General features: G+C 44.6%; 1 protein-coding gene across 1 annotated transcript in view; it reads right to left on the minus strand.

Annotated features, from left to right (window-relative positions):
• The window catches only part of LARP1 (La ribonucleoprotein domain family member 1), a 91,471-nt gene extending 72,508 nt beyond the window's left edge, over positions 1-18,963 (minus strand). The window contains exon 1 of the mRNA XM_027545875.1: positions 18,941-18,963. The gene's annotated coding sequence lies outside the window, so the exon portion shown is untranslated. The remainder of the gene's footprint in view (positions 1-18,940) is intronic.
• Positions 18,964-22,019: the final 3,056 nt, after the last annotated feature.

The raw sequence follows: 22,019 nt of genomic DNA on the forward strand, positions 1-22,019 counted from the left end.
AAATCTGTACAGCGTATTGTTGTAAATTTAACACAATTAAAAAAGTAAGAAAATGATATGGCAGGGTCCCATTTCATCAGCATTTATGGCAAAAATAATATATAATATAATGGGCTCAAGAAAAGCCTTCAGTTCAGTTCAGTTCAGTCACTCAGTCATGTCCAACTCTTTGCCACCCCATGACTCACAGCACGCCAGGCCTCCCTGTCCATCACCAACTCCCAGAGTTCACTCAGACTCAAGTCCATCGAGTCAGTGATGCCATCCAGCCATCTCATCCTCTGTCGTCCCCTTCTCCTCCTGCCCCCAATCCCTCCCAGCATCAGAGTCTTTTCCAATGAGTCAACTCTTCGCATGAGGTGGCCAAAGTACTGGAGTTTCAGCTTCAGAATCATTCCCTCCAAAGAAATCCCAGGGCTGATCTCCTTCAGAATGGACTGGTTGGATCTCCTTGCCGTCCAAGGGAATCTCAAGAGTCTTCTCCAACACCACAGTTCAAAAGCATCAATTCTTCGATGCTCAGCCTTCTTCACAGTCCAACTCTCACAACCATACATGACCACAGGAAAAACCATAGCCTTGACTAGACGGACCTTTGTTGGCAAAGTAATGTCTCTGCTTTTGAATATGCTATCTAGGTTGGTCATAACTTTCCTTCCAAGGAGTAAGCGTCTTTTAATTTCATGGCTGCAGTCACCAACTGCAGTGATTTTGGAGCCCCCAAAAATAAAGTCTGACACTGTTTCCCCTGTTTCCCCATCTATTTCCCATGAAGTGATGGGACCAGATGCCATGATCTTCGTTTTCTGAATGTTGAGCTTTAAGCCAACTTTTTCACTCTCCACTTTCACTTTCATCAAGAGGCTTTTTAGTTCCTCTTCACTTTCTGCCATAAGGGTGGTGTCATCTGCATATCTCAGGTTATTGATATTTCTCCCGGCAATCTTGATTCCAGCTTGAGTTTCTTTCAGTCCAGCGTTTCTCATGATGTACTCTGCATATAAGTTAAATAAACAGGGTGATAATATACAGCCTTGATGTACTCCCTTTCCTATCTGGAACCAGTCTGTTCCATGTCCAGTTCTAACTGTTGCTTCCTGACCTGCATACAGATTTCTCAAGAGGCAGGTCAGGTGGTCTGGTATTCCCATCTCTTTCAGAATTTTCCACAGTTTATTGTGATCCACACAGTCAAAGGCATTGGCATAGTCAATAAAGCAGAAATAGATGCTTTTCTGGAACTCTCTTGCTTTTTCCATGATCCAGAGGATGTTGGCAATTTGATCTCTGGTTCCTCTGCCTTTTCTAAAACCAGCTTGAACATCTGCAAGTTCACGGTTCACATATTGCTGAAGCCTGGCTTGGAGAATTTTGAGCATTACTTTACTAGCATGTGAGATGAGTGCAATTGTGCGGTAGTTTGAGCATTCTTTGGCATTGCCCTTCTTTGGGATTGGAATGAATACTGACCTTTTCCAGTTCTGTGGTCACTGCTGAGTTTTCCAAATTTGTTGGCATATTGAGTGTAGCACTTTCACAGCATCATCTTTCAGGATTTGATAGTTCAACTGGAATTCCATCACCTCCACTAGCTTTGTTCCTAGTGATGCTTTCTGAGGCCCACTTGACTTCACATTCCAGGATGTCTGGCTCTAGATGAGTGATCACACCATCGTGATTATCTGAGTCGTGAAGATCTTTTTTGTACAGTTCTGTGTATTCTTGCCACCTCTTCTTAATATCTTCTGCTTCTGTTAGGTCCATACCATTTTTGTCCTTTATCGAGCCCATCTTTGCATGAAATGTCCCCTTGGTATCTCTGATTTTCTTGAAGAGATCTCTAGTCTTTCCCAGGAAGGTATTAATAGCACATAGGAGTCAGCACGGTTTCTTTGGGCATTTTAACAACCGACTGTTCAGAGGGTTCAGGTTAGATGCTGGCTGGCATGTAGGGGTCAGGATGTGAGAAAAAAAAAGAATGTGTCTCTACAATAGGGTGAGATGCATATGTGTGAACCACATCTGCCAAGGGAATGGCAGCTTGTAGTATCTCACCTTAGATACACATACACTCACACACAAACAGACAGACTCCCTCTGAGCAACTTCCTGGAGCAGGTTAACTAAGGGTCGAAAGCCAGAGACAAGGACCTGAGGGTTCCCAGGACCCACCAGCGTGAGAGTGAAGTAGGGGATATTTCAGGGCCTGGCTGGGGAGGGCCGAGGGGAAGGGGTTGAAACAGGTTGGGAAGTTGGAACAATGGAGAACAACTCATTTAAGAGGAGATGGCAGAGGTGGGAACCAGAAAAGGAGGAGGAGATTAAAGGCTTGGAGGAGATCAAAGAGACAGACAGTGGGAAGTAGCTTGGTTTTTGAGAAGAAAACAAATACCAAGGGCTGACCTGCTGCAACATTACAGAACTAGTAATTGTCCTTTGATAAGTAAACATCCTAAAATTTGGAGTGATGGGAAGCTCATCCACAAAGCAGAGTATGTCTGATGAGAGTCTATAAGTTTCAGAAAGGTTGTTAGTCATTTATACATAAAAAAGATTCCACATTTCTCGGTATCAAAATTTGCTCTTTTTAGAATTTTAAACATTCTGCTTAAAATTGTATTAAAATAATACATATGTTCACCTTGTACCCTTTAGGATAGCTACTATTGAAAAAGAAAAAGAAAATAAATGTTGGAGTGGATGTGGAGAAATCAGAACCCTTGTACACTGTGGATGAGAATGTATGGATGAGAATGTAAAGTAGCGCAGCTATTATACTATGGAAAACAGTATGTAGCTTCTTCAAAAAATTAAAAATATATCTATTATATGATCCAGCAATTCCACTTTTGGGTATATATCCAAAGCAATGGAAGGCAGGGTCTTGAAGAGCTATATCCATACCCATATTCATAGCAGCGTTATTAATAGCCAAGAGGTAGAAACAACCCCAAAATCAATCAGTGAAGAAAAGGATAGACAAATACGGTTCATACAAACATACAGTGGAATATTATCAAGCCTTAAAATGGAAGGAAACTCTGCCACATGCTACAACATGAATGCAACTTGAGGACTTTATGCTAGATGAAATAAGCCAGTCAGAAAACAACAGATACGCTATGATTCCGCTTATGTGGGGCAGCTGAAACAGTCAAACTCCAGAAACAAGATAGAATGGTGTTGCCAGGGGCTGGGGGAAGGGGAAAGGGGAGCTGTTTAGTGGGTAGATTTGCAAGATGAAAAGCTCCAGAGATCTGTTTTACAGCAATGTGAATACACTTAACACTATTGAGCTGTATCATTTAAAGTGGAAAATGTTATGTTAGGTGCCTTTTAAGCAGTAAGAAAAAAAAACAGACAAACAAAAACCCAGTACATTTGCCTATAGACCTCCCTTTACTCACTGAAAAACAGCTGGCTATAAAACAGCTTGTTCAGTGTGATATTGCCTGTGCCGAGTGTCCTTTTCTGTTCTAATATATGTGTGTCATCATCATGAGGATATACACCAAAAGATAAACAGGTTATTTATCATGGGTATTTCTGAGTACTGATTTGTTCTTTTGGCCAACTGTATAATTGGCCAACCATATAATTTTCTAACTTTTTTTTAATGAGCATTCTGTTAGTATTAAAACAACAACAATAAAAAACTCCACCCCATTCCAGCGCCTGTCTTGATGTCTACAAAGCTTATAGAAGCTAAATTTGCATTTTTGAGTTTTATTTCATATGTAATTAGAAATCACTGCTAAAAAAAATTTTTTTTTTTTGCTGCACCATGCCGCATGTGGAATCTTAGTTACCCAACCAGGAATCAAGCCCACACCCTCTGCATTGGAAGTGCCAGAGTCTTAACTACTGGATAGCCAAAGAAGTCCTAATTTAAAACATAATATTAATAGTAATACTTCCTGTATAGGGCAGGCTTAATCCATGCCAGACACTTCTGCTTTTTATGAGTTATGTCATACAATAACCCTCTGCTGCTAAGTCACTTCAGTCGTGTCCGACTCTGTGCGACCCCACAGACGGCAGCCCACCAGGCTCCCCCGTCCTTAGGATTCTCCAGGCAAGAACACTGGAGTGGGTTGCCATTTCCTTCTCCAATGCAGGAAAGTGAAAAGTGAAAGTGAAGTCACTTAGTCGTGTCTGACCCTCAGCGACCCCATGGACTGCAGCCCTCTAGGCTCCTCCATCCACAGGATCTCCAGGCAAGAGTACTGGAGTGGGTTGCCATTGCCTTCTCCGAATAACCCTCTGAAGTAGGTATTATTATGGAGCCCATTCTACATATGAGAAAACAGAGGCTAAGTGGCTGGTGCAAATTCATTGATAAATGTTGGAGCTACACTCCCGACTCACAGCAGTCTGATTTCAAAGCCTGTGTTATTGACAGCCTGACTGTTCTGCTAGGCCCGCAGGATGTGCTTATCTGTCGTCCAGTTTATAAGTGCCTTTGTCAGCCACAAACATATAATTTCTGTGTTACTTAAATTGTTTAAACAATACCTTTCCCAATGGTTGTAGGATATTTCTTTCAAAGATAAAGCAAAGGTCAAGCTCCCTACAGAAATCCTAAGCATGTAACATTCCAGCTGAGTCCAGACAGAGTAATGAATGAGCCAGACTCTGGTCTGGAACTCTGGTATCGTACTCAGGACATTCCCCTTCTTCACCTATAAACTGACTCCACTGCCCACTACGACCAATCAAGATACACGCTCACTTCCTGGGACCAACTTCAACCAGAGGGGAGGGCACTGTGTGGACAGGAAAGGCGGCCAAATATGATTTATCTCAAAAGAATGATTACAATTATATAATTAACACCTTGTACCCAGACATTTTCATCTCTAAGGATCTCTGAGAGTCTTACAGATTATTTAAATATATATCACATACATTGCTGGAGACAAAGTCTATAGTTTCAGAAGATAATTAAAATTCCTTCCCCTTTGGAATTAAGAGAATTGCTTATGGGATGAACATTATGCCCACCAAACACACGAATAGATCTAAGCCTGGGGACTCCAAACATAGGGCTAGAAAGGATCTTGAAGAGCAATAGGTACAGGAAAGACACATTTCTAATATTCATAATACTCATTTCAAATCCCCTGCTCATGGCAGAAGTAATTAATCAGTTATAACACTCTTCCCCACTAAGCCTGGCTTTGTCCTCAGAATCTTTCTCAACGTAGCAATTCCAGCAGCCACCACCACCTAATCAGAGTTGAACCCTTGGTCATCCTGTAAATTAGTCCACCATCATCCCTCCAGTGTGGCAGACAGGGAACTGAAATTCAGAGAGGTAAATTAACTTGCTCAAAGTTACACAGTCAGTAATACAAAGCTGAGGTTTCCAAATGCTTTTTTACTAATCTCCTCCTCCTCTCTTTGCTCTGCTCAAAATATATTTGGTGGATTATATGTTTTGCACTAGACTCCTCTTTCTTGAATGACTGTTTAGAATGCCTCTGCCAATGATTTGCTGAATGATAATGGACCTATTGCTTAACCCTTTCAGCATAAAGTGCTTTTAAGGTGAAAACAGACATAGTAATCTGGGTTCATATCCCTGCCTTGCTTACCGGAAAACTGGGGTATGCTTTTTGAGAAATGCGAGCTGCTGCTGAAACTTACATGTCTATAGAGAAAGGATCACACATTTTAAGAACCTTCTCTAGGTAAGGCGTTGTGCTCCTGCTGCAGTGTGGTTTTTCCTCAGAAGTGTAAACATGAAGCAAGACATTGGCTGGCTATGGTCACCTGGCTATGCTCCTTGGAAGGCTACCTAGAAGGAGGTGGCATTTCAGCCAGACTTTGGAAAGCAATACGATTAAATGTTTCTTTTGATTGTAAAAGAATACATGGTTATTACACGATTACTGTGACAGTATGTTAACAGGAAAAAAATCACCCCTATTTCCTTTGTAAACCATGTCAACATTTTATTTTTCTCTTCTGATATCTGTTTACTCTATGCATAGATGCTTTTTTCCTCTTTCCACATGGTTGTTAATCTATGCATGGCATTTAAAACTTTTTCATTTATTTTTGGCTGTGCTGGGTCTTCATCGCTGCATGGACCTTTCCTCTAGTTGGGGTGGCGGGGGCTACTCTCTAGTTGCAGTGGGTGGGCTTCTCATTGCCGTAGCTTCTCTCATTTTGAAGCATGGGCTCTAGGTGAGGGAGTTTCAGTAGTTGAGGCACATGGGCTCAGTGGCTGCAGCTCTAGTGCACAGGCTCAGTAGTCACGGTGCGTAGACTTAGTTGCTCAGTATCAAGGGGGATCTTCCTGGACCACAGATCAAACCTGTGTCTCTTGCATTGGTAGGTAGATTCTTTACCACTGAACCAAACAGGGAAGCCCTGCATGCCATTTTATATTTTGATTTTATTTAAGTTTTAATATAGTATGAGAATGCTTCATAACCCAATAATTCTACTCCTAAGAATAACAAACCAGAAGCACATACGTGAGACTCCCTTAGTGGTCCAGTGGTGAAGAATCTGCCTTCTAATGCAGGGGACAGGGGTTTGATTCCTGGTTGAGGAACGAAGATCTCATATGCCAGGGGGCAACTAAGCCGGCGCACCAACTAGAGGGCCAGGCGTGCCGCTGCTACTGAGCCCACACGCTCAGGAGCCCATGCATTGTCAGAGATCCTGCATGCCACAATGAAGGCCCTCCATGCCACAACTAAGACCCAACACAGCTAAAATAAATAAATAAATAAGAAGCACATACATACAGATGTTCACCAAAAGGCAAATGCCAGCAGTACATATTTGTAATAGGCCAAACTGGAAACAACCCAAATATCCATCAATAAAATGTGTAAATAAACTGTAGTATATTCACAAAATTGAAAACAATACAGTGATGAAAATAAACTAGAATTACACAAAGCAATGTGAGTGAATCTCACAAATATAATGTTGAGCAAAAAAAGTCAAACACAAAAGAGAACACGCCGTATGATCTATTGACATAAAGTCAAAACCAGGGAAAAACTTGCCCTGGTATAAGACGTTAGAACAGTGTTTACACAGCTCGTGATTGGAAGGAAACACAGGGGGGCATCTGATTAGAATTTATAAAGTATAAGCACTGGGCGAAAATGTATCAAACTGTGCATCTCTGACTTGTGTACTTGTGTAATTGTCTACATATGTGCTATAAGTCAGTAAAACATTAATTAAGTAGTTGCAGGAAAACACATTCATTAGACAGACAGGGCCAAGAATGTCACTTTGGGCAGAGGGAACAGCACAAAGACTCAAGAGTGGGAACTGGAAAACGATCAAGATTGTTTGTGACACTGGAATGACAGTATTTTGCATGAAGAAACTATCTCAAAAGAATCTGCCTGCCAGGAGAAGGAAATGGCAACCCACTCCAGTATTCTTGCCTGGGAAATCTCATGGACAGATGAGCCTGGTGGACTACAGTCTATGGCATCGCAGCGTTGGACACAACTTAGCAACTGAACAACAACAACACACAATCAGGCAGATTGTGATTTGGGGAAATAGTTCTTGATGGAAATGTGGCATAAAATGGAGAGTGAAGGGACCCAGCAATATGGAATACAGAGTTTTGTACGAAATTAACATTTGTGTATAGAATAATAGCTGCAAATATTCAAGCAATAAAGTCCATCATGGCTAAAGGATAAAAAAAAAAGAATCTGCCTGCCAGTGCAGGGGCCACAGGTTCCACTGCTGGTTGGGGAAGATTCCACACACTACAGAGCAACTAAGCCTGTGCGCTGCAGCTACTGAAGCCCACGTGCCTAGAGCCTGTGCTCTGCAACAGGAGAAGCCACCAGAATGAGAAGCCTGGGAACTACACTGAAGGGCCGCTCCCGCTTGCCACAGCTAGAGCATTCCTAAGCAAAGCAATGAAGACCCAACACAGCGGAAAATAATAAATAAGTAAATAAACAAAGTAAAAATAAAACAACTTGGGGCTTAAAGACCACTACATTTTTCTGGCCATAATTCTAAGAGTTAGTAATTTGGGCTGGATTCAGTTCAATAGTGCTGCTAGTCTCATCTAATTTCACTCATGCACTTGTAGTCATGGAGACTGACGGACACGGGATAGTCCAAATGGCCTTTCCTCCTTTTTGTCTGTTCTAGGAAAATGGATCTGGGCCCTTTAAATATCCGTATCTTTTGCCAGCTGGCAGGGTGCTCAATTTTGTCAACAGAGGGAACTTGAGAGACATTAAAGTAAAAAAGGTTTTTTGCTTCCTCGTTTCAGTGTGAAGGCTCATCAGGCTCCTTCACTGCATGTGGGTCTCCCATGCTCAGCTCCTCTAGAAGACAGCTTCTCCTGCATCAGGCTCCTGCAGGTCACAGCAGCCAGCAGCTTCTCCAGGAATCTTTGTCAAGTGATTTTTTAGTAAAGTGTCTCTAGTGAGACATTTCTCTATGAATAGATTTTCTGGTAACTGAGAAGGCACATTTTCAGCAACTTTCAGAGGGTGAGTTCCCTCCTCTTTCCTTCCCTTTCTTCTTTCTCCTCTCCTTTTCTGCCTCCCTATGGCACTTCAATTATTCACAGTTAGACATCCTCACCATGTTCCACGTCTCTTTTTTGTATTGCATGTGCTATAGTTTGGATATTTTCTACTGACCTGTTTTTCAGTTCACTAATTTCATCTTTAGCTGTACTTCAGATCAGATCAGATCAGTCGCTCAGTCGTGTCCGACTCTTTGAGACCCCATGACTCACAGCACGCCAGGCCTCCCTGTCCATCACCAACTCCTGGAGTTCACTCAGACTCACGTCCATCGAGTCAGTGATGCCATCCAGCCATCTCATCCTCTGTCGTCCCCTTCTCCTCCTGCCCCCAATCCCTCCCAGCATCAGAGTCTTTTCCAGTGAGTCAACTCTTCGCATGAGGTGGCCAAAGTACTGGAGTTTCAGCTTTAGCATCATTCCCTCCAAAGAAATCCCAGGGCTGATCTCTGGTAAACTCATATCCATCTTTTAAGTTCTTAATTTTAGTTACTGTATTTCAGGCTTAGAGTTTCCATTTCTAAGACTTCGCTGGTGGTCTACTGATTAAGACTGTGCTTCCACTGGAGGGGGTGCAAGTTAAAACCCTGGTCAGGGAACTAAGATCCCACACGTAGTGTGGTGAAAAAGAAAAAAAGAATTTCCATTTAATTATTCTTGATAGAGTCTAATTCTCTGCTGAAATTCTCCATCTTGTCATATAATGTCTTAAACATATTAATCACATGTTTTAAAGTCCATGACTTATAATGCCAACATGTGAATCTTCTGTGGGCCTATTTTGATTGTTATTTTTTCTTGGTTTTTAGCCACTTGGTCTTGTCTGATGAGACATCAGGTAAATTGTGATTGAATGCTTAATATTGCATATTTTAAAAATTATAGGAAAATTTGAGGTCTTTGATAGTATTATCTCCCTTCAGAGAGATTTTACTTTTGTTTCTTGGAGGCATTTAAACTTAAGTTATATAAAGGATCTAATTGATTAGATGTTAGTCTTCAGTTTTGCTGGGGCTGGTCAATTTCTAAGTCACTTCAACTCTTAGGCCATAGCCCTTTGGGGGTTACAATTGAAAGCCTGGAGTGTTTATTAGGGACATTGCTCCTTGGTAGATCCTGAAATCCAGTTTATATACCCCAGCTTCATAACAATTCCAGATGCTCCACTCAGATTCTTAGCCATCTCCTGAGAAACAGCATACTAAAGGGCAAAGTGGCAGCTGAATAGTGGCGTCTCCCTTACCTGGGAATCACTGCCTCTCAGGTCATTCTTGTTTTGGTAGTTCTCTGATGCCTTCAAATACACATACATACACACATTTGTTTTGTTCAGCTATTTTAATACTTCCAAGTAGGAGGGTGGATCCTCAATAAGCTACCATAATTATTAGAAATAAAAGACCCTTGTTCACCCAACATTTATGTTATAGTTCTCAGTGGGTTGGAAGCATGCCTTATTCTTCTCTGTAGTGCCAAGTCCTCACTTGCTTTAAGTTCTTAATACACACTAATTGAATAAATGGATAACAGTTTGTAAGTTGCTTTCAATATTATAATTTTAAACTGTAGGCAGGGACTTCCCCGGTGGTCGAGTGGTTAAGAACCTGCCTGCCAAGGCAGAGGACATGCGTTTGATCGCTGGTCTGGGAAGATTCCACATGCCACAGGGCAACTAAGCCCATGACCCACAACTACTGAAGCCCGCACACCCTGAAGCCTGTGCTCCAGAGCAAGAGAAGCCACTGCAGTGAGAAGCCCATGCACTGCAACAAAAAGAAGCCTCTGCTCACCGCAACTAGAGAAAGCCTGTGTGCAGCAACAAAGACCCAGAGCAGCCAAAAGTCAATAATAATAAAATAAATTTTAAAAAACTGTAGACAGAATTCCCTTTCTATAAATCTAGATACTGGGCCCAGAGAAGACTTGCCCAAGGGTTCCCTGATTAAAGTCCATTAAGAAGTCATTGGCCTACTGGGGGCTTGAATCGAGAACCAGAACGTAGTTTTCCCCACTCTGCCATATTGGACTACAATAAGAACGGTCAAGAGCCTCATGGGCTTGGGTGTCAAGTAGACCTGTGTTTAAATCCCACTCAGCCACTTACCAACTGTGTGGCCTTGGAAAAGTTCCATGAACTTTTGGAGCTTTAGGCTTCTCATTTGGTAAAGTGGCAATGATAATAATAGGAGATACTGGAGATAGTGCTGTTGACAAGATTAAAGTGAGCCAATGTGTATAATGAGGTAACCTGTCTCTGGGGACCTTTGGGTTAAAGTGTTGACAACCCCTGCTAAGAGCCAGCACTGTACTGCCTAGAAGTGACACATTAAGCCACTGTTGGAAAATCAGTCCTGGGCCAGTTATTCAGTCTCCTGGTAGGAGTTCAGAGGCCAGAGCCCAGGACATGGAGACTGGGAAGAAAATCAGACAGCAGCTCCAGTCAGGGCTCTGCCTCAAACTCTTGTGACCCTGGGCAAGCCATTCCCCTTCTCCAGGGCTAACTGTTCTGTTTGAAGCAGAAAGGACTTAGACTAGAGGAAACATCCGCATGGTCCCTTCTAGCTCTGACCTTCTAAGAATCAGAGACTCTATTAATCTTAACTGCATTCTGTTCCTGGTGACCTGGTTCTTGCCTCTGGTTCAGATAGCATAGCAAATGGTTGACTCTCCCTGCCTGGGCAGTGTGCTCTCAACTCTCTGCACCGTTGCTGGCTGCTCTCTGGAAATAACCTGTTTGCCTGGACAGAGCCACACCTGCCCGTACCCCTACCAGCAGAAGGCCCCAGAGTCCTCTGCATGTTCTGCAGTACCTGCCCATCATGGTAGCCTCTGGTTTCCCAAATTCTTTCATATTCCCACAGCTCCCAGGGCTTGCACTATCATCTGGGCTCATGCAGATGGCAGGGGAGACCGCAATGACAGAGCAGCAGCCCCCCCCCCAGCAGGAGGAAGTAGGGATGCTGCAAAAGGGAGGATGCACAGAGGCTGCAGGCAGATCCTGAGGAGTCTGGGTTGCCATGCTCTGGAGGCAGGACTTGGCCTTGTGTGCAGTGAAGAGATATCACAGGCCTTGAAGCAGAAGGACACGGTCAGAACATACGGTCAGAACGTGTCTGGGCTCCGTGAAAGGCAAGCTGGAACAGAGAGAGGGACTGCGGCGGGGAAGGGGGGCAGGGGGTGTTACAGAAATGCAGGCCAGAGGGCACGACACAGGACAGCAAAGGGAGGAATTGAAGAAATCAACTGACAGACGAGGTGACTGGGTGGCTGGGATTGTACTGTCTTGGGGAAAGAGTGTTGGAATTGGGAGAAAGACCCTAAAGGAGAGTTGAAAAAAAGGTCTCAGGCTTAGAGATAAATATATTAAAATCTCTTTAATAGTTCTTTATGTTCTTAAAATGGTCTCATTTTTGGACTATTAGCCATAAAAAGGGATGAAATTGTGCTATTTGCAGAGATGTGGATGGACCTAGAGACTGTCATACAGAATGAAGTCAGAAAGAGAAAAACAACTATCATATAATATCACTTACATGTGGAATCTAGAAAAATTATACAAATGAACTTATCTGCAAAGCAGAAACAGAGACATAAACATAGAGAAAAAACTATGGATACCAAGGAGGGAAGAGAGGGTGGGATGAACTGACAGCTTGGGATTGACATACACACACTGCTCAGTGCTCTGTGGTGACCTAAGTGAGGAGGAAACCCCGAAAGAGGGGATATATGCATATGTACAGCTGATTCACTTTGCTGTACAGCAGAAAATAACATGGTAAAGCAACTATACTGCAATAAAAATTAATAACAAAAACTTTCTCATTTTGCAAATGCTATATGATATCTACTTATATGTGGAATCTGAAAAATACAACAAACTAGTGAATATAAGAAAAAAGAAGCAGACTCTCAGACGTAGAGAACAAACCAGCGGGCACCAGTGGGGAGAGGGAAATGGGTAGATGGGTAAGAGGTACAAACTCTTAGGTATAAAATACGCTACAAAGACACACTACAGAGGCTTCCCAGGTGGCTCAGTGGCTGAGTGCCTGCTAATGCAGGAACCTCAGGAGACGTAGGTTTGATCCCTGGGTTGGGACAATCCCTTGGAGGAGGAAATGGCAACCCTCCCTAGTATTCTTGCCTGGGAAATCCCATGGACAGAGGAGCCTGGCGGGGTTGCAAACAGTCAGACACAACTGAATGACTGAGCATGCATATGCTGTACAACACAGGGGATACAGCCAATACTTTACGATAACTATAAACAGAGTATAACCTTTAAAAACTGTGAATCACTATCTTGTACACCTGTAACATTTATAACATTGGACAGCAACTATACTTAAATAAAACATTTTTTTTCTCATTTTGTCCTTTCAAAATGAATGTATAACTATATCCAAGAAACTTGAGGTTGCGTCAGATAGAGGACCCTGAATTCAGGTCTCCTGACTCGTGGCCACAGCCGACTGCTGCTCTGAAGTGGTTTGCAGGCAGAGATAGCAGGAAGCTCACCCCCGCCCAGCTGCTTCCCTCCACCCCTTCAGGTTCCACCGCCCCAACCCTGCCACCAGACGCTGTGTGCCTCCAGCACCCTTCACTGCGCTTGGCCTTGGCTTTGCTTCCTGTCACAAGAAGAGGTGGATGGGGCCAAGTGAAGGTTTGTGACATGCAGACAGGATCAGATAAATTCCCCCTACTTTTTTTTTTAAAGGATCTCATATGAACCACCAAAGTGAATTCAATTAAGAAATCTGATCAGGCAAGGCAGAGGTGGTGGATTCAGAGTTCTTTGTCCGGTTGGCCGATGGTCCTGCTTTTGCCCTACGCTGTGGCAGCTTCTGTGACATTCCTTGGGTCTCCAGGGTTCCATGGCCCACAGTTTGCAAACCATGGGACTAGCAGACTCCCTAGAACAGAGCAAGGGAGTCTCAGCCTGGGAGCACAGATGGAATTCAGATGTCTCTGAGCTTGGATGGGAAAACTTCCATCTTTATTTGCACTAAACTCTAATTCAAGTTAAATACTTTGGTCCATTTGAATGTAGGCAATGGTCACAAGAATACTGATGGTTCCTGTGATTGTGTCACCAAGAGAAGTCACAGATATTTTTGTATCATATTACAGTTGTTATAGATCATTCAAAACTTCAATTCTGCTCATTATTAGTCTAAAATTACAATAGTTATTGTATCTAATGCTCAGTTTAATTTTAAATGTATTAATAAAGCACATACTATATCATAAACAATTTAAAAATATCTTGATAACTATATTCCAGTATGACTGGCTTCCTTCATAGTCCTATGTATTTTACTTTATGCATTTCAAAACATTCTGAGAAGGGATCTGTAGGCTTCACCAGATTGCCAGAGGAATCCATGGAATCGGTAAGGTTAAGAACCCCTGTCCTAGGACTTCTCTTCCAGAACAGAGGGGGCTGGGGAGCTCATTGTCAAAAGAGGGCATGTAGGACCTGTGATCCCAGGAGACAACGTGCACTCTCTGAGCCAGAGGAAAATGAGACAGGAAACTGGGGCAGGAGCAAGGGGACTCTGAGAAGTGGAGCAGAAGCCAACAGGTCATCAGGCAGGGCCCAGTCTAGTGGGGCAGAACTGAATTCCTTAGCCCCAACCCCAGCCAGACTTCTTGGGGGAGCCGGGACTCCACGGTCCTCAGCTTGCTTCTGTCATCTTCCCTTCCTCTCAGGTTTCTTCTCTGAGCTAATATAGTGGAAGCAACGGTGGCTTCCAGGCCAAGAAAGATCCTGCTTCTGGACCTGAGTCTTGTCTTGCTGAGTGATTTTGGGCAAGTCATCTCCCCTTCCTGGGTTTCCCTGTTGGCTCAGATGGTAAAGAATCTGCTTGCAATGCAAGAGACTGGGTTCAATCCCTGGGTCGGGAAGATCCCCCAGAGAAGCGAATAGCAACCCATCCAGTATTCTTGCCTGGAAAATCTCATGGACAGAGGAGCCTGGGTGGGCTACCGTCCATGGTGTCACAAAGAGTCGGATATGACTGAATGACTAACACTTTCACACTTTGATCTCCTGTTCCCAACCCAGTTTTCATATCTGTATGATTTTTGGCATAAGTACTGCTACAGCCCCTCACCATGCCCACAGTAGATACTGCTGACAGATCTCAGTGTATGATCATTCCATGCTCATATGTAGCTTCAGAAGCCTTTTCAAGTGCTCTACTGATTGATAGGAATTTGCAATGAAGTAAAATATATTTGCTATTACTGGGCTAGAAGATCTGCACATTTCCATCTCTACTATTCCATAGCTCTAAAGATCTGAGCTCAGAAATCCAAACAAGGAACGTCCCTAGTGGTCCAGTGGCGAAGACTCCACACTCCCAATGCAGGGGGCCCATGTTCGATCCTTGGTCAGGGAACTATATCCCACATGCCACAGCTAAGAGTTCTCATGCTGCAACTAAGACCTGGTATAGCCAAATGAATGAATGAATATTTTTAAAAAGATAAATCTGAACAAGACACTAGATAGATGCGAAGACCTACAAAGCATAGCTATTTTTGACCCTTACGTGACTGTTTGTGTGTTGTAACAGAAAAAGAGAATACATTCTCACTTGGGCTATAGATGTTCTCTTGCATATCCTATAGCAAAAATAGGGTCAGAAAAAGATATTCAGACTTTGAAATCTCAATCTGGCTTCTTAAAACAGAGAAACAGGCACATGGAAGTCAGACCCTTTGATCAAAGTATTAGGAATGGGCATCACACTGGGGTTGGTGCCACCAGGCCCTACCTGTTTCCAAATGTCCTGTGTTATTAGGAGCATCAGACAGAGTACAGTGCAATGATGGTGACAAAGAGCAAATAACACCAGCCACCCTTGGTGTAAGGCACACAGACTGAGCCAGGCCACCAAGATGTGGATGTGTCAGAGAGTTAGGGCTTCCCCCCCTGCCCCGAGCAGCACAGAAAGCCACTTAGGATGTTATTTCAGAGTGTTACCTCACTCAGATTACAGCCATAGCCCAGGTAGGTGCCATTACTTACTTAAAGCCACAGCCAGGTCAAGTGCTAGGACCACAACCGAGGTCTCCACAGGCCTGTAGGGCCAGGCTGGTCAGAAACAAGACAGTGGACTGAGTGGAAGGAGTAGGGAGTGGTGCAAACTAGGAGGCACAGGCCCTGTTTAAAGGCAGCGGCTGATAAGCAGGGCTAGTTGATTGCTGGCATATGAGAACGTGGACACGGTGCCACGTCTTCCTTCTGATCTTCAGAGGGAAATCAGAGTCTAGATTCTTATGTTAAATAGCTGCATTTTTTAAAAGTTGCCATCTAAATTTTTAAAATGTTACAACAAAACAAAACACTGTGTAAGCCAAACAAAATGCACCTGGGAACTTCAGTATTTGGCCTGATTTGCAACGACTGGTAGAACGGCTAAGAGGCCAGGCTCTTGATGCAGCGGTACAAAGATCTGAGTCACAGTTCTGCCACTTGTTAGCTGAGCAATCTTACTCAAGATCTGTAACCTCTCTGAGCCTCAATGTTCTCATCTGTGAAATGGGAATAATAAAACACTCTACTGTAAGGATTAAATGCAGTAATAAAACACCTAGCATAATCGTTAGATCACAATAGGCACCCCACAAATGTAGCTCCTCCAAAGTGCCTCTAAACTTCCTGGTGACTGCAGAAAACTTCAACCCCCCACTGCACCCCCGTCACTTCAACCTCAAACTTATTTTTCTGCAAGGTTTGAGTGCTCAGTGTTCATGGAACTCTTATTCAGACATCCAAGGCCCTCAAACATGCACACACACAGCCCGAGCACACCCTGGGGAGGACTTTTAGATGCCATGGCTGGTTACCAAGGAGAGGTGTTTAGGAGGCTTCCCTGGAGTGCAGCTGCAACCTCTTATGTTGGTTAGAAGAGACTCCTGCCCAAGCAGGGGGCTGGCTGACATGACCTCTTGGGGGCCTTCACACTCAGAATTTTTCAACGTGAATTTTAAAAAATAATTTTATTTATTTATGTTTGGCTATGCTTGGTCTTCACTGCCGTGCGGGCTTTTCTCTAGTTGTGGTGAGCAGGGGCTACTCTTCACTGTGTGTGGGCTTCTCACTGCAGTGGTCGTCCTTGTGGAGCGCAGGCTCTAGGGTGCTCAGGCTTCAGTAGTTGTGGCGTTTGGGCTCAGTAGTTTCAGCTCCTCAGCTCTAGAGCACAGGCTCAATGGTTGTGGCGCACAGGGTCAGTTGCTCTACGGCATGTGGAATCCTCCCGATCAGAGATTGAACCCGTGTCTCCTGCACTGACAGGTGGAATCTCCACCACTGAGCCACCAGGCAAGCCCCTCTACTTGAACTGTGTTAGCTCGTGCGCACATACATGCACACTCTCACACACCACCTGCTCAACTGAACAAGAAGGGCTGCCCCTCTCTTTCTTGCGGAGCTTTTGTTCCAGCTCTCACTCCACCTCACTCTCCCACAGCCTCTCTGGGAGGGGAGACACTGTCATGACTCCTAAACTTCACTCTCTATGACTGATTTGCTTAGCAGGAAGTCTCAGGACAAGGAGAACAGTGACCAAACAGAAGGGGCCAGGACCCTGGCTGGACCCCCAGAGCAAGTAGCAGCAGCAGCCCCATGCATTCGGGGGAGTTCACTGGTTCCACACGCTTACTCGTCCAGCATCTCTCCAGAGCCTCCTGCTGCTGCAGAAGATGACAAGGGTGATCAGAGCCCCTGGTGGGGAGCTGGCTGTGGTGTCTTGCCCCAAATCAGTGTATCTTGTCCACTTGAATTTCCAAGGATCAGGAGCCCTCTGGATCTGGGCAGGTCTGGTGGAACATGTATGTGGGTGCTGAGTCCTTGTCCTACGTTAAACCCCCCTCAAGAACAACATCAGCCAGGACTTGTGACATTCCCCCCACTCTGTTTTAGAATTTAGAAGAGATCGAAGCACAGAAACGCATAACGATTTATACCCAAGGTCTCTGGGTCTGCATTTGAACCCAACATTGTCTAACTGCAAAGTGCATGCTCTAACCATGCATTACACTGCTTCCCATGTGAGGGCCACATTCCAGGCCTGAGTTTCAGTTCCAGGAATCATTAGAAAATACCATTTCTCAATGAGCTGTTTCCCCCTGCTTTCTGTTTATGAGCCTACTTTTCAAAAATCCCAATAAATGGTGCTTTCAAAGGAAAAGGACTTGAATAGCAAGCAATCACAATTCCCTCATCATTGAAACAATTCTTTATCATGGAGGTCACATTTTACAAAACATCCATAACCTGTTATATTAATTCTAAAAAGCATGTTTGTGGTTCTTTTAATTTCTGAATTCTGGATGCATTTTAAAGACTAGAATCTAAGCTTCTGTGAAATACACAATATTATTTGGCCCTAATCCTGGTAGGTGAGCATTGTCAAGATTACAATCACCATTTTACAACTGGGAAAACTGAGGTTCAAAAAGGTTAGGCAACTAGCCTGAGGTCACAAAGCCAATCAGTGCAGATTAGCCTGGTCTCCTGATTCCCAGCACAAACTGAGTTCATGGTATACTGTCCTGGCTTGAACAAGTGCTCACGCTAACTTGTTCCCAACACCATTCCCCTGGCAATCCCCCATCAGAGGCCTGAGGGTGACCTTGGCTCCCTAACCTAGGGCTGTCCAATCTCAGTCAGAGCAGGGGAATGAACCCAGTGTGGGGACACCTGGAAACAGCCCAACCCCACACAGGAAGTTTTCAGGCCAAAGGATCCCACTTTCAAGAATGCATTCCATGTGGGAGGCAGCATAGCAGGGATCAAAGCTGGGCCTGTGAAGGCAGTGTTTCTACCTGGTACCCCCACACACCATGCATGCTAGATTTAGGGGCTCCCCATCTAGGGTCCCCATTCTCTGGAATTACTCACCGTGCCCTCTTTCTCCTATTTCAAGAGGCCAGATGAAAATCAATATTGGCTCTAGATAAGATCTCACAGACAGACTAAAACACCACATTTCTTTGCCATAGTTCAACTTACATCAGCTCAGTGGCACTGCCAGGGTTTGGTCTTGCTGACCAGAAAACACTGATCGGCTGTGATAGGGCCCCAATTAACACACAAGGGGAAAAACCAATTAACGACTTATTATATAACAGGCGCAGCTTGGCAGACAAAAATCTTTCAAAACAAGGCTGTGACGGGGGAAAGTAATAAAGGGGGCAAGCTGACGTGGGAGTGGGAACGCGTTTGCCCAGATGGTACAGGTGAGGTTCAGAGAGCTGGAGTGACTCACTCAAGGTCACCCAGCAGGAGTGGGACTAGCACCCACGGTTTCTGCCACGCGGGACAGGCATCTTTCTACCATACCCTTCTGTGCTGAGGATTGAGAAGGTCAGAGCATCAGGACTCACCACGGCTGCTGAAGAGGGCAAGGAAATGGCTTCTCCCTGGCACCTGTGGTCTCCTTCCTGGCGGGCAGCTGCCAAGGCCACGCTGTCTTTCCTCCCTGGGCGCCTGCCAGGGCAGCTAGGCATGGGCGCCTCCTGGAAAGCCGGCTCTGGGTAAGGTGGAGGAGGCCGCCCTGAAGCAAGCACCCTCCAGGACATGAGGTCACGGGGTTGCCATGGAGGGGTTTGCTACATCCAGCCCCACAGCTGCTTCCTGGCATCCACCCCGGGATCTCTTCAGGTCGCAGGGCTGGTTTTCGTGCCAGCTGCTTGGTGCCTTTAAGAGAACAAAGGAGTTCATTGGCTGAGCAAGGCTCCCCCTACCTCTTTACCTGCGCAGGTGAAGGCTGCAAGGCTAGGGGCAGACCCAGAAGTAAACAAATTGTGCCAACCCGCCAGCTCACCCCTCCTCCACAGCCTTGGTCCTAGGCTCCCTTCCCCTCTCCCACCCACAACTCTGAGAATAACCTGGGAGTAAACAGAGGCCCAACATTCTGCAGAATGCTTAGCGCTGTTCAGTTTAGGAAACTTCATTATTTCACAGTCACCCTTGACCAGAGTTAACAGTACGCCTTTCTCCTTCAGACGGAAAAACTGCACTGGGAGAGGTAAATGGCTTGTTCAGTTCACCTGGATCTTGTAAGGAAGGTTGACAGAGTAGGAAGGTGTGAGGACCCAAACCTGAATCCCCTGCTTTTGAATTCCCACATGGTGGTGAGTTTGATCCCTGGGTCAGAAAGATCCCCTAGAGGAGGGCATGGCAACCTACTCCAGTATTCTTGCCTGGAGAATCCCATGAACTGAGGCGCCTGGCGGGACCGAGTTACATTCCATGGGGTTGCAAAGAGTTGGACACAACTGAGCGACTGAGAACACACACACACACACACACACACACACACACAGTGCTCTAGACCAGCGGTCCCCAACATTTGTGGCACCAGGGATCAGTTTCATGGAAGACAATTTTTCCACTGATCGGGATAGAGGTAGGGGATGGCTTTGGGATATTTCAAGTGCATTACATGTATTGTGCACTTTATTTCTATTATTATTATTACATCAGCTCCACCTCAGATCATCAGGCTTTAGATCCCAGAGGTTGGGGACCCAGCTCTAGACCACACCACCTACCATCCTCTCCGTGAAACTGTTGGCAAGTCACTCACCGCCTCAGTTTCCACATCTGTAAAATGGTACAGTCATGCTTGCATGTGAGTTTACATTCACTGTGTTGTATATCCTTGGATTTAGGGCTAAAAAGGACTTTGGAGACTCTCTAGGCTATCTGTTCACTTACCAGGAATTCATGCACTCAATAGGTATTACTATTCAGCAGCTATATGTGCCTGCCAGCCTGTCTCAGGGTCTAGGGATACATCAGTAAACCTGAAAGTTAAGGATTCTACACCTATTGAGCTCACATTCTAGAAAGTGGGGTGGAGATGGTGGCTTAGTTGCTAAGTCATGTCCAACTCTTGTGACCCCATGTAGCCCGCCAGGCTCCTCGGTCCATGGGGTTTCCCCAGGCAAAGAATATTGGAGCAGGTCACCATTTCCTTCCCCAGGGGATCTTCTTGACGCAGGGATCAAACCCAGGTCTCCTGCATTGCAGGTGGATTCTTTACCACTGAGCCACCAGGTAAGGAGGGGACTGTTACATATTTGATCTGTTTACTTGTTTAGGTTCTAGAGAGGGGAGCTAGACTCTGGAAAGAGGGGAGCTAGACCGAAACAAGAGATCAAATAGGTAACAGTCCCCTGAAGAAAGGAAATAAGCTGATATGATCAAGTAATGGCTATGGCTATTGTAGACTATGTGGTCAGAGAGGCTCTCTCTGAGGAGGTGATATTAAAGGTGAGACTTGAGTAATGACAAGGAACCAATCACTGTAAGAGCTGGATGAGAGTGTTCCAGGCACAGGGAACTACGAACGCAAAAGCTCTGAACAGGTGTGTTTGGAGAACAGAAAGAAAACTGCTGTGGTAAGAGTATAGTCCAATCTCTGCTGCCCTTTTTTAATAGATAAGAAAATGATTAAGAGGGATGACTTGACTTGCCCAAAATCCCCTCCTGCAAACATCTTTATGAAATACTATGAAATACACAGATTTGGGAATGGTGACTACTTGTGGAGCTAGGAGCTGGGGCACATGAGGAAAGATTTAGCTCAACAGATGTTGACCTGGGCCCACTCTGGGCCAGGCTTTCTGCTAAGTGCTCAGGCTTCAGGAGTGATATCCCTCAAGGGGTTCAAAGTCTAGATATCAGAGCTGGAGGGGGCCTAACACATCATCTAGCCCAACCTACCCATTTCACAGATGTGGAAATTGAGGTCCAGAAAAGTGAACCGACTTGCCAAGGGCACACAGTTGGTTCATGGAGGAACTAGGAATTGAGCCAGGTCTCTGATGCTCAAGAAATAAAATCTCAAAGCCACACATCCTTAAGTGGAATCCTAACTCTGTAAACCACTAGCTATGACCTTGCCCAACTTATTTAATGTCTCTTTTCTCAGAAGGATAGTAATACCTATTCATGGATTGATGTGATGATTAAATAAAATGATACACCAAAAGCCCTTGACTCAGTGACTGAAAAGAAATAAGACCTCAATGGATTGGTTATGTACTTGTATTATTATTGATATAAAGTACAGCCTTAGCAAAGGGACAAAATGCTACAGTCTATGTTATTCTCAAAATATTTAATGCTGGGATGGTAAAGGCTCTGTACCAAGCTGAAGGCTTATCCCAGGAGTTGGCTGCTTTCTACTTCAGGCCCCTCCCCAAGTTCCCACATGTAAGGGAATCCTCACCACTCACTCACTCTGCTGACTGCTCTCTGAGGGCCATGCTGAGACATGACAAGGTAGCACAGCTCTATCATCTGTGTGGATCCTGCTCTACTACCCCAAGCCTCAACTACCTATAAAATGAGAATAACAACAGAACTTACCTCATGGGGTTGTGGTAAAGATTAAATGAATGAATGCCTAGCAAATAGCAAGCCTTCAGTATATGAGATGCAATACACCTGTCC

The sequence above is a fragment of the Bos indicus x Bos taurus genome, chromosome 7 (assembly GCF_003369695.1).
Source record: "Bos indicus x Bos taurus breed Angus x Brahman F1 hybrid chromosome 7, Bos_hybrid_MaternalHap_v2.0, whole genome shotgun sequence".
In the NCBI taxonomy this organism is placed as follows: Eukaryota; Metazoa; Chordata; class Mammalia; order Artiodactyla; family Bovidae; genus Bos; species Bos indicus x Bos taurus.